At 42.6% G+C, this 13,325-nt stretch overlaps 1 protein-coding gene across 2 annotated transcripts in view; it reads right to left on the bottom strand.

Annotated features, from left to right (window-relative positions):
- The window catches only part of LOC307017377 (junction plakoglobin-like), a 708,820-nt gene extending 696,299 nt beyond the window's left edge, over positions 1 to 12,521 (bottom strand). For both annotated transcript variants that reach the window (XM_079646967.1, XM_079646968.1), the window contains exons 1-2: positions 12,386 to 12,521; positions 11,169 to 11,529 (exon numbers count right to left, since the gene is read on the bottom strand). The gene's annotated coding sequence lies outside the window, so the exon portion shown is untranslated. The remainder of the gene's footprint in view (positions 1 to 11,168; positions 11,530 to 12,385) is intronic.
- Positions 12,522 to 13,325: the final 804 nt, after the last annotated feature.

The raw sequence follows: 13,325 nt of genomic DNA, 5'->3' as shown, positions 1-13,325 counted from the left end.
GCCCAAGGAGCAAAATAAGCAGCAGTAGTACTCCAAGATTCGGGTGTCCAGAATGGTGGTGATAATGGTAGTCCAGGAGTTTGTTCCTGGCTGCAACTCACGGGGGGAGACTTGGTTTTTCTCAGATCCATAGCTAGTTTTCAAACTGTCGTCTTAGTGGGGTCCTTAGTTTTAGATGCTTTCCTGAGTGGAGGGAGGGACTTATTGCGTTGAGTGGAGGGAGTCATCTGTAGAATTGAGAGTTTTTTCAGCAGTATAATGTCCCTCGCTGTTTGAGTCTTTTTTTTTTTTAAAGTTATTTTTCAACTATCATTTTCAACCAAGCAGCAAGAGGTCAAATTTAAGAATAAGTAATAGTTTTTCACCATTTTACGGGAAATAGTCAGAGCGCAATGTCACATCTTAAAGACAGCTTGAACTGGATAAATGGTTAGTCTTCAAACATACCGTACATTCTGCATGTTAGTTTATCTGGCCAATTGGTTTAGACCCTACTGCCCTAGACGCATGCTCTCAATAGGGAAGTCACACTTTGGGAAGAGGTGTTTCATTTTACAGATCCACCTTGATTCTTTTTGCGCTGGCTGAAGGAAGAGGGACGGGGGAGGAAAATTCAGAGGATGAAGAAGCAGAAAAATAACTTGTTTTGTAAAACGGGCAGCACGTCAGTTTGAAGGAAAAGATGACACCGTGTTTATGCATGACATGCAAAATATCTTGAAGCCCTACAACCAAAAAAAAAAAAAAAAAAGGTACAAGTATATTGTGTTAAAAATATGGCAAAAAGTCGTAATATTGTATAATGTATTGTTTCATCGAAACAGTGTTAAAATCACAAACTTGCCTTTTAGAGTCGCAGTCTTTTACAAACATTCTGTTTTGTTAAGAAATACCAAAACATAGTAAACATCGCAATTATTCCCAAAACAAACTGGGAATGGGGACATCGATAACATATTTTAATGTTTAATTTTCTTCAGGGCTACCGTAGTGCACATTGATGAACACTTTAAAACAGAAATAATGCCTACAAGTGTAAATGAGCCGGATTTTAGCTCTGATCTAATTTCCATCTGTAGCCCCGTCACATACAGCATAAGAACATGACATTTATATATATACAGCAAAAATAAAATACATGATATGCAGAAAGAGCATGAGCAGCATACAAGCATTTACCACATGGCAGTACAATGTAGCAGCTATGATATATAAAGTGCAAGATAAGATAAAAGCGCTACATAAAGTGCAAGAGGAGATACCCCTGTGTTAAAGTGCATTTATTTAGCGGTGATTACACGTCTGTTTGTTGCTCAACCATTCTTTAAGTTGACCTTTAAAACTATTGAGAGTGGGACAATCCCGTATCTCAGTTGGGGGGCTATTCCACAATGAGCTGCCTTTAATGGAGAGGACATTTTGTCCAAAGGTGGTCCATCTGTGGTGGACTTCACAGTCTCCTCTGGTTTCTGACCTAGTGCTGCGTCCAGTGTGTTTTCTGTGGATGAATTCCCCCAAGGGGAGGGGGGCCAGCCCATGTAAATATTATTTTTTTAAAAACACATACTTTTAAAAGACATAAAAATGTCAAAAACTCAAGAAATTGTGATTTTCAAGGATGGTACAGTGGTGGTATGACTGTGGCTTTCTGTCAAACACCTGGATAGCTCTCTTGAACAGCTGTTCTATGGGTTTCAGGTGTGTGGCACAAGCAAACGACCAGTTTGTAAAACAGTATTCAATGTGGGATAGAATCATACAGTGGAGGTATGACTTTGCAGCATTGACAGTGAAGAAAAAGGTCTAATTTGTTTAAAATGTTGCAAGTTGAATTTAGTGGTATTGGATACTTTCTGGATATGTTTCTTAAAAAGTCAAGTGCAAGTCCAATATGACACTCCCTGTTCAAGATACTTGCACTGGGAGACTAGTTCTATTTCTGCTCCATTTAAAAATACATTTGATCCTTCGATTTTGATTGATCGTTTACTGAACATCGTCGTTTGCATCAACATGCATACTGTTTTTGTTGTACTCATACTGTCAATACGTAGATTGTGTTATCTAGCTTTAGATAGAATGTTTTTTCTTCCTCTTTGCATAATTTGCATCCACAATCCTTTGCCAGTAGGTGTTTCCACAGTCCTTGCGGTTTTCCGATTGTTCAACTAATTGGGAGCTACTGTAAGCTATTTGTATTTGCATTTTAGCACATTACTTCCTGCAGTGATTCAGAAAGTATTGTGTTTGGGCTTTTTATTGTGAAAGGGAGACCACTACTCAGAACCAGACATAATTTCATCGAGAAAGCGAGTCTTATAGGGAGCCAATTTAAATGCTAATGTCGTCTTTATTTTACATCCATTACAAATTTGTGCAATCAATTACTTCATTATGATAAGTTGTCTACAGCCACTTTAAATGCAATCAATGTATATTTCTAAGTGCTTACAACTTAAAAAATCTTTACGTACAAAATGACTGTATATTGAATATATTTCTGTACCCAGTGTTGAACAGGACCCAAACCTTTGAGAGATGAAAAAGGACACATCTGCTTTAATCAACTGCCAAGTAGTCAAGTCTGCATTTGTGTCTGTTCATTTGTAAAACGTGGAATTCGGTTTCTTTTTAATGACCTAGGCAGATTTTGGCTTTTTTTCTCTTGCCAAGATACTTTTAGGCACACTTTGAGGTATGCAAAACCTTAAAACTAGAACACTGATGGCTGGCTTACGCTGCAAACGTCATCACCTTTTAACAAGAGAGTAAGTATCAGCAGAAACAGAGAGAGAGATGGCAGGCACCTTTACAGACACTTTGTTTTAGAGAGAACCCATCCCCCCTCTGTCTAGTGATAAGATGGCAGGAAGGGGGGAGGAGGGGGCAGGGCCAGGCTCACACACACACACACACACACACACACACACACACACACACACACACACACACACACACACACACACACACACACACACGCACAAACCAAAAGGCCTGACAGCCATAGGACGAGGTAAGGGTGACAGTAAGGGATTGTGTGACTAACTTTTGACGAGGAAGGTGCTTTCTTTGTTCTGATCAGCCCCAATCTGCATACTCTGTCTGAATACATTGAGAGTTACTTTTGACTCTAACAGTGTTCCACTGGAGTAATAGCTTTCTGAACTTATTTCTTAGCAGCAATTCGGTTTCTTTTAAATGGCCTCGGCGAATTTTGTCTTTTTTTTTTTTTTTCTCTTGCCAAGATGCTTTTAGACACACTTTGAGGTATGCAAAGCCTTAAAACTAGAACACTGATGTCTGGCATACGCTGCAAACTTCATCGACTTTTAACAAGAGAGTAAGTATATACAACGTTATTTTGTATATTTTACACATCAGCAAAAACAGAGAGAGAGAGAGATGGAAGGAAGGGGTGAGGAAGTCTCCCCCAACTCTACAGACACAGGCCATAGAAAAGAGGAAAGTGTGACATTAGGAAGGCAAAAGGTGTTTTCTTTGTTCTGATCAGACCGAATCCGCATACTCTGTCTGAAATATCTGGAGAGTTACTTTTGTTAGAGCTTTCAGAGCTTTCTGAACTTATTTCTTAGCAGCACTGGGCATTTTTGTGTTGTATTGGATACAGTTGAAAAGTGCACAGATAAACAGTCAAGCATGGGCGGTAAAAATGTGTCTCCTCAGGCTCTCTAATACACACACAGTCATCTCTCAAACGAGGTGCCTGCCTGCTTTCCAGGACTTTTTACAGCCTCTGGCCGACTCCAGGGCCATGGGGTGTTAAGACAGGCACCTATAGCTCTGGAGTGAAGGTCTCCACACACACACACACACACACACACACACACACACACACACACACACACACACACACACACACACACACACACACACACACACACACACACACACACACACACACACACACACACACACACACACACACACACACACACACACACACACACACACACACACACACACACACACACACACACACCTCCTTGGGAGGACATCAGTGAAGGTCCCCACACACACACACACACACACACACTTGGGGGGCGGGCCCACCTGTCACTTTTTATGCATACTAATGTGATTGAAACATTTTTTATGATACACCATAAGGCGCAACAGTGGGGGCTTTTCACACCTGTGAATACACATCAACCCCTTCCTATCGACGGATCTCATACCTACTTGGAATATCACACCTACTTGAGATCTCACACCTCGAACAAAGGGGAGGCGGGACTTAGCTCATTAGCATAAGTAGGTAGAGGTGTGACCTGTCACAGCACCTGTCACTTTCTATGCATACTAATGAGACGAAAGCGGGATGAATCTTACTACTCAGCCCTCTCTTCACTTGATGAGAGATTTCAGCACCTTGAAGAGGTAAATGACAAGTTTGGAGTGCTCATCAACTTTCCCACCACATCAAACGAAGAACTGCCAAAGCATTGTCAAACCCTGAGCTCTGCTCTGACCCATGATGGACAACCAGACATTGATGGCAGGGAACTTGCTGCAGAAATGCAAAATGTTCCACATTTGCCATCAAAGAAGATGACAAACATGGAACTATTAACTCCCTTCATGAGAAGAAGCTGACAGAAATGTGCCCCAATTTGTGGGTTGCTCTGAGAATCTCTGCCACGCTTCCTGTTACAGTGGCTGCTGCTGAAAGAAGCTTCTCAAAGCTCAAACTGGTCAAAACTTACCTGAGAGCTTCTATGGGACAAGAACGTCTCAGTGGACTATCCATCATAAGCATCAACAATGTGGTCTCAAAAAAGCTGTCTTATGATGATGTCATAGATAATTTTGCTTCAAGAAAGGCAAGGAGAGTCAGGCTAAGGTAAGGTGTTGAGGTGTGAGATTGAGGCCTGTAGTATTTTAATGGTTGGATTTTGGCTAAATCTCGCCATCTAAAATCTCGCCTAGGGCGCCAAATTGGTCAGGGCCGGCCCTGGTTGAGCATAAAGACACTGGCTTTTTGGAGAGAGCGAGAGAGAGAGGGGAGGTTACCCTGGTATACTCTCTCCCGGTAGGCTCTGTCCCTCAGAGCTGGGTTAATAGCTCTCGGTAAGGTTCTCCCAGACTTGGTAAATATCTCTCAAATTTCTTGGTTGAATGCTGAGTGAATTTCTTTGTGAAATGAGTGGAATGAATTGATGTTTGTTGAAAGTTAGTAGCCTGCCACCTGTGAGGACAGCTCCTCCGAATTAATGCGGAACTAGTTGAAGTATTCGAATGTCGAAACGACAAAACGAACTGTTTTGGTGAATGAAAGTTTGAATGAGCTTTTTATTAACAGCGGTCTTTTATGAGGTAAGACCTCTAAATTCTATCGGGAGATATTAAATGTTACAACTGAATTGGGCAGTTGAAATGACAATTTATGGTAATAAATGTAAAACTGTGAATTAAAGTTTCATATTAGAACATGATCACAGCATGATAGGTTTAGTATGATTATAATGTTGTAAAGAGAGAAGGTAAAAACCCTGTATTAGTTTGGACCTATTTTTCTTCAAATAAACTGATCCCACCTTTTGGATTGGGACAACTTAAAAGACATCTGCGCTCTCCTCTCCTGCTTCAAAGGTAAGATTGCACCCTGCCACAGTCACACTTAGGTAGGGCCACACCTCATTTACTGATATCAAAATCCTTCGGGATCGCTTTAACAGATTTAAGAGAGTTGTCTGAATTGAAACAGCAGTTAATTGAACCTGGTTCTCCAGGAGTTAATAGAGGTGAGATCTTGCTGACGTTGGTGGATCTGAGCCAAGCAGTAAACTTAAATAGACTCAATAACTTTGGTTAGGTCAATTAGTAGGTCTGAGTAATTTGCCGGAATAAATTATCAGCCCTCACCGACTCTTACAAAACAAAGTCAGCTGATCGAATGCACCTATTTCCACATCTACACTCCATCAGCTGATTATTTCTACTTGCCTCACTTTATGAGCTTCACATCACTTGTGCCTTGTAACACAAATAAATGGGGCCAATCTTCAGTCAGATGTGAATATGTAATCTAACATTTTCAGTACGAATAATGGATAAAAGGAGTGCAAATACAAATACAATTTATTGAAATGGGAACCAAAAGTTAATCAAACATGTTTTAAATAAAAAGCACATATGGACAGAGGGTGTAAACCTATTAAATGTATAAGTAAACACATTTAGTCAAATAACGTGACAGACTAGGCCTGTGCAGTTGGTATCAGCTTTGCCCAGCATGGGCTCCTCCATCAAGCCTGGTCCCCCTCGCAGAGGAAAGACCCTCAGTCCTCTCCAAACCAACAGACAGGACATCCATAACACGGAGGTTTCTCCCTGAAGTCTCAGCAGCTCTCTGGACACCACGCTGTCTCAATCCGTCCACACTGAATATGAGAGGGGGAAAAGGAAAATAATAAATGCTTTAGACAAAAAGAAACATAAAGTTGACTTTTGAGTTGCTCAGTTTTTTTTAGATTGTCAATACTATTACTGTATAACTAATATATCAGGTTAAGAGGCACCTTCAAATAAAGATTGGTCTTTAAATACATTTTGTCTTTTTAATTGTTTGTCTAAAGTCAAGGATCTCGAACTGGTACTTAATTTTAATGATACAGTCTGGTTATTATGCTGTTTGGAGGAGGCCTCACAGGTAAGACCACTAACTAGCTACCATCACATGTAGCTTAGCTTGACTTAAATGTATTAAACATATAATTAAGTGATATCAAAATATAAATAACTAATGTCATGCAAACATATTAATATTTGCTTGATTCCTGTGTTGAATTTAGCACAATTGCATACAAACGTTAAGGGATTTTAAGATTCTGACGTATTATGCTAATATCTCAATAACTTAGATTATTATTTATAGTTTTGCTGAATAGTTTCATGTCCGCTTACCTTAGAAACGTAAAATGCAACAGCAGTGTGCAGATGGGGAGCATGTTAGCTTAGCTCGGTAGCCTCAGCTAGCTCTGGAGCTTCCAGCTCGACGGCAGGAAGTCAGACTCTGACGTCACTGGAAGACGGCAGTGGCCGAATCCGCCTACACTACGCCTACACTACGTCCATTTACATTGGGGCAAAAAAGTATTTAGTCAGCCACCAATTGTGCAAGTTCTCCCACTTAAAAAGATGAGGCCTGTAATTTTCATCCTAGGTATGCCTCAAATATGAGAGAAAAAATTAGAAGAAAAAAATTCAGAAAATCACATTGTCTGATTTTTAAAGAATTTATTTGCAAATTATGGTGGAAAATAAGTATTTGGTCACCTACAAGCAAACAAGATTTCTGGCTCTCACAGACCTGTAACTTCTTCTTTAAGAGACTCCTCTGTTCTCCACTTGTTAACTGTATTAATGGCACCTGTTTAAACTCGTTATCAGTATAAAAGACACCTGTCCACAACCTCAAACAGTCACACTCCAAACTCCACTATGGCCAAGACCAAAGAGCTGTCAAAGGACACCAGAAACAAAATTGTAGACCTGCACCAGGCTGGGAAGACTGAATCTGCAATAGGTAAGCAGCTTGGTGTGAAGAAATCAACTGTGGGAGCAATTATTAGAAAATGGAAGACATACAAGACCACTGATAATCTCCCTCGATCTGGGGCTCCACGCAAGATCTCACCCCGTGGGGTCAAAATGATCACAAGAACGGTGAGCAAAAATCCCAGAACCACACGGGGGGACCTAGTCAATGACCTGCAGAGAGCTGGGACCAAAGTAACAAAGGGTACCATCAGTAACACACTACGCCGCCAGGGACTCAAATCCTGCAGTGCCAGACGTGTCCCCCTGCTTAAGCCAGTACATGTCCAGGCCCGTCTGAAATTTGCTAGAGAGCATTTAGATGATCCAGAAGAGGATTGGGAGAATGTCATATGGTCAGATGAAACCAAAATAGAACCTTTTGGTAAAAACTCAACTAGACTTGTTTGGAGGAGAAAGAATGCTGAGTTGCATCCAAAGAACACCATACCTACTGTGAAACATGGGGGTGGAAACATCATGCTTTGGGGCTGTTTTTCTGCAAAGGGACCAGGACGACTGATCCGTGTAAAGGAAAGAATGAATGGGGCCATGTATCGTGAGATTTTGAGTGACAACCTCCTTCCATCAGCAAAGGCATTGAAGATGAAACGTGGCTGGGTCTTTCAGCATGTCAATGATCCCAAACACACCGCCCGGGCAACGAAGGAGTGGCTTCGTAAGAAGCATTTCAAGGTCCTGGAGTGGCCTAGCCAGTGTCCAGATCTCAACCCCATAGAAAATCTTTGGAGGGAGTTGAAAGTCCGTGTTGCCCAGCAACAGCCCCAAAACATCACTGCTCTAGAGGAGATCTGCATGGAGGAATGGGCCAAAAATACCAGCAACAGTGTGTGAAAACCTTGTGAAGACTTACAGAAAACGTTTGACCTCTGTCATTGCCAACAAAGGGTATATAAGAAAGTATTGAGATGAACTTTTGTTATTAACCAAATACTTATTTTCCACCATAATTTGCAAATAAATTCTTTAAAAATCAGACAATGTGATTTTCTGGATTTTTTTTTTCTCATTTTGTCTCTCATGGTTGAGGTATACCTAGGATGACAATTACAGGCCTCTCTCATCTTTTTAAGTGGGAGAACTTGCACAATTGGTGGCTGACTAAATACTTTTTTTCCCCACTGTATATCTGTTTTATCTCATATCCCTTCCATCATAGTGCGCTCTTCATCCTCTTAAAGTTGGGTCGGACTGGAAACATTGCCCTCTCTCTTCAAACCTCTACATGAACTGGAGAAGAGGAAATATAGATTCACTGGAACAAAAACCCAATTCCTCACTAGCAGGGTTATGGCTAGAAAGGATCCGTCTTGTGTAAAACTCTCGCGAGAGTTTGCAAGTCACGTGGTTGAATGTTTACGTTTGGCAGCCAGCCTTTCAGTTAGGATTGTTAACATCAGTGGGCCAGACCAAATGATGGTGAGATTGAGAAGCTAAACGATCTATTAATGATGTCAATGACAGGGAGTGTGATTGTTGAAATAGGGTGTTAGCGGCAGCGTTTCCGCCAGGAGGGCGTCTTGCCATCATTTGACGGCCTTATTCAGCTCGGGACGCCCTGAACTCGAGCCGAGGGCGTCCAAAAATATTAATAATTCGAGAGAAGATCGAGAGTTTTTATCACTTGAAGTGACGAAAAGGAAACAGGACAAGGACATCCCTCTGTTGGAGGGGCAAAGGAGTCTGGTGGGATTCTTTTCGGAGTATTGAAGATCGTTTCCCCGACATTGAAGGATTCCTGTTACAGGACAACACGGAACGTGCGCAATTTGGAAGCGATGAGCGGGGGGGTTTTAGTGGAGCACGCGCCGGAGCTGCGAGCGCCGGAGCCTTGCGACGGCGATACTGAGGCTCTGTGGTAAACTGCGGTAACATGAAGAGCCGTTTGGGAGCCAAAACCACCGGCGCTTTAAGAGAGACGAGCCAAATGATCCGGCTCACTAACGTAAAACGACAGTATCTATAAGGGACGGCTCAAGTCAAAATTCAAAAAACCGCCCCCCCCGCTCTCGGGGTGGACGGACTCTCAGCCCTGGTCTGGCGGAAACACTGGTTAGCGGTCTTGCTGTTCAAAGAAGAATGACAACACTGTAGATCACCAACACATTTTTTATTCACAGGCAAGTCAACGTTGTCGCAGTAAAAGTCCCAAGATAGTTCCTGGTGCAATCAAAGGTTCCCTTTCAGTGTTTTACTATTATGCCTGATGTTTCTTTAATATTGCTGCTGCATTCCTGTGTATGTTGCGTGTTACTGCTGTAGATGTGTTTCTGAGCCGCTCCGATTACCACGAGAGTTACAACGAGAACGTAACATCATATTTACACAAGACGGATCCTTTCTAGCCATAACTCACAAGCAGGTGGAAGCCATTTTAACCTGCACAACACTGACTACCTACTTCAGCTCCTGATAGTCAAAGGTTTCATGCCCTCTCGTGGCAAAACAAACATTTTGAATTTATTTTGAATACGGACATGTTGCACTCTTCATTCTGTCTGAATATAAACACCTACATTCTAATAAAGGAGCTCATAAAATAAGGATAACACTGATGTTAATTACTACTAGATTTGCAACTAACACATTTCATTTTCATTTTTGTATATTTAGTCCATTTTATGGTTTCAGAAATCAGTGAAAATGTTGATCAGTGTATCCCAGAGCCCCAGATGACATCCTCAATTATCCACATCATATTCACTGTAATAAACAAACTCATTAATCCAAATGATATAGTAGGCATTTAATTTAATAGTTGACAACTAATCAATAATTAATTTAATGTTTGCAGCTCTAATTCCTACATCAGGACATTTGATTCACACGTTCATAATAGCACAGATGATAAAATATGACATTTTAAATAGTTGGCTAATTTATTAGGTCAGGTTCTTCCCAGAAAATAAAAAACAATTAGTATGTAATAGACTATCTGTTGTGTTCTGCATTCAGCAGATCATGAGATGGATCTGTTCTGTGGCCAATTTAATCCCCAGCAGCACTGAATCTTTATCAAGTTAGCATTTCAGGCTTCACCTGATAAAACGGTTAGAAAGGTGATAAATACACACACACACACACACACACACACACACACACACACACACACACACACACACACACACACACACACACACACACACACACACACACACACACACACACACACACACACACACACACACACACACACACAAGAAGAAGAAGAAGCAGAAGCAGAAGCAGAGAAGCTCTGAAACATCTCATTATTCATATTTTAGAAACATCTTCAATGCGCCCATGGCATCTCCAGCACCCAACAATTAGGATGAGTTAATGCTGACAGCACATCAGCTCAGTGTTCAGCAGATCTGTGTGTGTGTGTGTGTGTGTGTGTGTGTGTGTGTGTGTGTGTGTGTGTGTGTGTGTGTGTGTGTGTGTGTGTGTGTGTGTGTGTGTGTGTGTGTGTGTGTGTGTGTGTGTGTGTGTGTGTGTGTGTGTGTGTGTGTGTGTGGACCGGCAGCTGGAGGTCACTTTGCCCGGTCTCCTCATCAGTCTCCGGCTCTCTGTCACAATGCTATAAACCCCGGTCAGCCGGCGGTGCTTACCTTGTTCTCGGACAGCAGTGAACGGCTGTCTATAGCAGCAGCGTCCGCCTCTCCTCTACGTAAATCCACACTCCGTGCCGGTCAGGTGCGGTAGAGCCTCTCCGGTGTGCCCTCCCTGTCTCGCTGTGTTTCCCGGTGAAGCAGGGTGTGCATACCGCAGGCAGCGCGCGGAGTGAGGGAAGACCGGCAGCGGCGCATGCTCCAGTGTCACAGAAGCCTCATCCCAATAACCCTCCTCGACTCCTCCTTTCCCTCACTCGCTTCCCTTCCTTGCGTGGTTATGGCTAGAAAGGATCCGTCTTGTGTAAATATGACGTCACGTTCTCGTTGTAACTCTCTTTGGAGCGGCTCGGAAACACACCTACAGCAGTAACATGCAACATACACATTAATGCAGCAGTAATATTAATAGAGAAACATCAGACATAATAGTAAAACACTGAGAGGGAACATTGTATTGCACCAGGAGCTATCTTGGGAGTTTTACTGCGACAACGTTGACTTGCCTGTGAATACAAAATAAACCATAGTGTTGGTGATCTACAGTGTTGTCATTCTTCTTTGAACAGCAAGACCGCTAACACCCTATTTCAACAATCAAACTCCCTGACATTGACATAATTAATAGATGGTTTAGCTTCTCACCATCATTTGCTGTGGCCCACTGATGTTAACGATCGTAACTGAAAGGCTGCCTGCCAAACGTAAACATTCAGCCACGTGACTTGCAAACTATCGCAAGAGTTTTACACTAGACGGATCCTTTCTAGCCATAACCTCCTTGCGTCTTAGCTCCGCCTCCGTAAGATGCGAGCGAGAGACGCGAGGAGGTGACACGAGGACAGAGGAGTCCTCAGGTATTAATTGGGATGTCTTCGTTCACTCAAACGTCACTTTTAAACGACGTCTGTTAATGATGACATGTGCACAGCTGTATCCCCTCTCATCGGGCTAAACTGATTAACCCCTTAGAACCGTCCCATTTGTTCTTAAATATTTATTTAAATGAATTCATCTTTCTCTTGTAGTCAAGGAATTCAATGTATGATGGTTGGTCCTGCTTTTGTGTTCCGTTGTGGTGTAAAATGTAGCCTACATTTAAATAAAAATATAATTATAGTAGGCCTAATGTGAAAGCCTTTTGGAAATGTATTGCACATAATAATTCCCACGGAGCGGTGAGCACTTATACATTTATGTGACGCTTTTCCACTCACCTTCCAGTTGTCTGTTTTCCTCTGTTGAAATCGACCAGCTGTGAAGGTGGGGGCGGGGCTTTTATACGCCAGTAGTGAAAACACTTCTACGTAGTCTGCTATCCTCCTTTTCGTCTCCTCCCGCACCCCTCCTCCCTCACCCCTCCTCGACTCCTCCGTGTGCATTTCAGCTATTGGGACGTCCTTCAAAATGGCGTGTCTTGGTCGATTTCCGGGCCAAGTCCCGGAGGAGGGGGAGAGAGGAGACGAGGAGGGGGTATTGGGATGAGGCTAGAGAGGAGAGGAAGAGGAGGGATCTCACTCTGACCGCAAGAGGAGAGGCGTTCTGTTCTTCACTTAGCAATGACAGACTCACAAGAGGCTTCTCAATTCTTAAATTTCCCCTCCTCGACTAGTCGGCTGAAGTCGAATAGCCCATTTAGCTTAGGAACCTTCCTAACCGAGTGAAATGACCCGGAAGACCCTCAGTGGCAGCCATCGAATTCTCTAGAAAATAGGAAAGGAGGTTTCAAACTTCTTTTATAACCAGGGGTGCACACAACTTTCTCATTGAGGTACTGAGATGAGTACCTGGAGTCAGTGTTTGGTACTCCAACTTCTGGCTCCCCTCAAAGTTCCCATGAAGCCCTCTGTATCGTGAATGTCAGCGGGGGGTGGGGGGTGTGAACGTTGTGATCAGCTGTTTTAGCGCAGTGCTGCTGTACAGACCGACGTTAACAGCAGCCCTGTCTGTGCACACGGAAACCGACTCTGTCGTCCGGTGATCTAATCGCCTTCTGGAAAAGCTTCACAAGTACGTCGGTATGCAAATGCGCTTTGTGACACAAGTGACGGTACGCATTTGAGATTGTTGCCGCGCATGCGTACCTGCGTACCACTTATGTGCACCCCTGTTTATAACCTCCTTTAGCTTTGGAACCACTGGACCTCCCTCACCAAA

The sequence above is a fragment of the Notothenia rossii genome, assembly GCF_949606895.1.
Source record: "Notothenia rossii genome assembly, chromosome: 8".
NCBI classification, from domain to species: domain Eukaryota; kingdom Metazoa; phylum Chordata; class Actinopteri; order Perciformes; family Nototheniidae; genus Notothenia; species Notothenia rossii.
This window is presented reverse-complemented; position numbering and strand designations above follow the sequence as displayed.